A 3890-nucleotide genomic window follows, 5' to 3' on the forward strand; every position below is an offset into this window, starting at 1 on the left:
AAAAAAAAAAACAAGAACCCAACACCTAGTAGGGCATTGTCATCACACACAGTAGACCACACCAATCATCAGATACCCAGTGTCACATGGCTTTCCTGGGGAAAGGGAGAAGTTCTCTACCTCCAAATTTGGACAACACCAAACCCTCAAAGAATGACTTTTCTAAGTTCAGCCATGACTGATGGTTTAACTCAATGCAGTATACAGATTACTGGACACAACCTTAGGCAGTTGCACCACCCAAGTCCCACCCCCTGGTCAGCGGTTTTCTTTTATATACACTTACAGAATCTTTGCTATCTGTCTATGACAGCAAGCAGGGACGGGTGGTGGCTAATGAATTCTAGGAGGGCAGTTTTCTAGTTTTCTCCCGTGTCCCCAAGAGAAAAATATCAACAGACTCAGTATCAATTCATTATCCCCTTAATTTTATTTCAGTTCTGCTATGTCCCAGTCACAAGCTGGGGTCTCTGCTCAATCGCCATGGTAACTCATGTCCCAGGATGGTGACGGTCAGGCTAAGCTCGGAGGACCAGCTCTCCCAAATCCACCTTTAAGAATTTCTTTTAAGTTTATGTGCATGGCCGGGCGGTGGTGGTGCACGCCTTTAATCCCAGCACTCGGGAGGCAGAGGCAGGTGGATCTCTGTGAGTTCGAGACCAGCCTGGTCTACAAGAGCTAGTTCCAGGACAGGCTCCAAAACCACAGAGAAACCTTGTCTTGAAAAAACAAAACAAAAAAAAGTTTATGTGCATGGGTATTTTGTCTGCACGTATGTCTGTGAACCGCTTGTGCGCCTGGAACTGGAGCTAAGAGATGGTCGTGAGCCTCCATGAAGGTGCCGGGATCGAGTTCAGATCCCGTGGAGGAGCAGCCAGTGCTCTTAACCACTGGTCATGTCTCCAGTCCCACTCACCCACCTCTTGATATACTGCACAGCTATTTCATTTCCTCCATTCCCTGCTCGTGTGATCAGAGACAGCCTTGGCTTTGGGGACTCACTTGGGAAATGAGTTTTGAGGTTTGGGGAGCCGGCCAGTCCCGTGTGGTCACCCCTACGTAGTAACAAACGGGAAGGCGAGAGCAGTGGGGATTTCTTGGGGAAATGTGCAGGTTGGATCCGGATAGGAAAACAAACGTGAGTCTTGGTGTCACCTTGGTCACCTCACCGAGTAAGCTCATGCGTTCCTCCTCCTGTCTCCAGTGGACCTGTGTGCAAACATGTGACAAAAACACATGTCAGCCCTTGCCTGTCCCTTCCCCTCCAAAAACCAACACCCAGAAAATTCATCCGTCTCACACACACACACACACACACACACACACACACACACACGACAAAGAAGGAAGGAAGATGGGGAGGAGAGAAACCCTTGGTTTAGGAATTCATTAGCCTGCAAGGACTGAAGACAAACTCCACGGGGGGCGGGGGAGGGCGTGAAAGAACGGCTCTGGCCTCTCAACCTCACACTCCAGCTTTGCTGGGCCCCAGCCCCCTGCTGTCCCTAGAGCTGGTTCAGTGGGAAAATGTGACCAGCTGTCTCAGCCCTGCCCCCAGGACGTGGGGCCAGGCCAGGCTGTCACCCACAGTTGGTCTTCAGAGGCGAGAGGACGCTGACAGGAAGAGGCTTTGAGACCGTGCTCCCTGCTGTGCAGGAACAGCAGCTTCCCTTGGAGAGCTGCCCCCACCAGCCTCCTCAACTTTCACTCTCGTTTCTTGGTTAAGTTTCTTTTTCCCCACAGGCTGCCAGGAAACGATCTGTTTCCAAATCAGATCTCTCTGGATACACCAGTTCAAGCTGTTTCCCAAGATTACACATGCTGCAAAATATGCTTCCAGCTAAACCAGGGGGAAAGCCAAAGTCTGAGGGTGAGGGGTGGGAGGAGTAAGTCAGAAAAAGGAGGGAAAGCCGGGCGATGGTGGCGCACGCCTTTAATCCCAGCACTCGGGAGGCAGAGGCAGGCGGATCTCTGTGAGTTCGAGACCAGCCTGGTCTACAGAGCGAGTTCCAGGACAGGCTCCAAAGCCACAGAGAAACCCTGTCTCGAAAAACCAAAAAAAAGGAGGGAAAGCTGCTCCACCCGCATGTTTAAACCCTTTCTTCACTGCAGGGGTGGGGAGGTATGCGCACGGGTGATTGTGAGCTGTGGGGTATACACACGGGTGGGTGTGAGCTACCTAGCAGGGGTTCTGGAAACTGAACCTGGGTCCCCTGCAAGAGCTGTGCTCTCTCTCATAACATCTGAGCCATCTGTCCAGCCTTCCCTTTATCCCTGAATGGAAATAGCCACATGCCCAACTTCATTAATTCAAGTGCATCTGCTAACTCTACCTTTGAAATTTGAGGACATCAGTCATGGCTTTTTTAAAAATATGGGCTTTTGTTTTGAGTTTTTCAGACAGGATTTCCTGTGGCTTTGGCTGGCCTCATCTCCTCCTGTCTGGGCTCCACCTCCACGAGCACGTGCTGGGTGACAGGCTCAGCTTCACCACTGGCACAGTCGGCCACCATCCTCACATCCAAGTGCTTAGACAATCCGACCCACCACGCCCTGCTTGATATTGTACTCCTGAAATCCACTCTGATATTTTAAATACAGTATCACATGATTTTAAATGTATGCTTCCCCCTTTGCTTCCTTTTCTTATTTCCTTAAGGTTTTAAAGTTAGGGCACAATCGCGATGTGAAGGGCTTCACAGTGACATTCTCACCTAAGTACACCGCGTCCGTGACCACTGCCCTTCCGTCCCCAAATGGCCCCATTTCTACTTTCATGCACAAGGGTTTTAGCTGTTTTCTGACTTGTTTTGTGTGTGTGTTTGTGTGGGGCACTTGGTCCTTAGGAATCACAGTCAGCATCAGACTCGGGGGCAGCTGCTTTACCCACGGAGTCATCTGGCCAGCTGGGGGGAGGGTATTTATTTATTTCATTTTTCGAGTCATAGTCTTGCTATGTAGACCAGGCTGGCCTCTTACTCACAGACATCCATTTTCCTCTACCTGCTGAGTGCTGGGCAAGCACCATCACACCTATTTTTTTTAAGCATTTATTTTGTATGTATATTATGTAGATGCATGCATGACATAGAATATGTGTAGAGATCAGAGGCTAAGTTTAGGGAGCTGGTTCTCTCCTTCAGCATGTGGTTCTGCGAATCAAACTGAGGTTGAGGTAGTCAGGTTTGGTGGCAAAAGTTCCTCCCCACCAGAGGGCCTCAGAACCATCTCAGGGCCCTCCTGTACACGCTTTAGATACCTACCTTCCCACCCCAAAACAGGACTGGGAAACATCACCAATCACAGGTTTAAAGGGTTAAGTGACATTACCCCCTTAGTTCCTGTTCACATCGTTCAATATTCTTCTGGAATACCAGTTAGACCCAGCAGTGCCAACAGCAAAACCACATGTTCCAGAGTTGGAAAATTCAGGTCCTCAGAGCATGTGGGCTGCAGGAAGTGTCCAGAATTGGTCTCCCCACAGCCTGGGAGCTGAGACTGCACCAGTGAAAGCAGCTTGAACCCACCAGGGGCCTGTGAGACGGTTCTGTGGGTTAAAGTGCTGGCTTTGAAGCCCAACGATGACCCGAGTTTCCCTCCCCTGCCAAACAAACTGAAGGCTGTTACAGGCCACTGACGGAACTCCCTGCATCCAAAGGTGACTGGGGGGTCAGATGGAGGTGGGGACAGCTCCTGGTCTCTTCTCTCTGCCAAGAAAGACAGGACTCAGGGCCAAGAGCCCTCTTCAAACTCCTCTTTGAGGTCCTGGAATTTCACCAAGTAAAAGTGGAAGGAGAGAACCAACTCTACAGAGGAGCCCTGACCTCCACACACACCACTGCACACGCGCAACACACACGCTCACCACTGCACACGTGCAACACACACGC

Source organism: Microtus ochrogaster, unplaced genomic scaffold (genome assembly GCF_000317375.1).
Source record: "Microtus ochrogaster isolate Prairie Vole_2 unplaced genomic scaffold, MicOch1.0 UNK87, whole genome shotgun sequence".
Lineage (NCBI taxonomy): Eukaryota > Metazoa > Chordata > Mammalia > Rodentia > Cricetidae > Microtus > Microtus ochrogaster.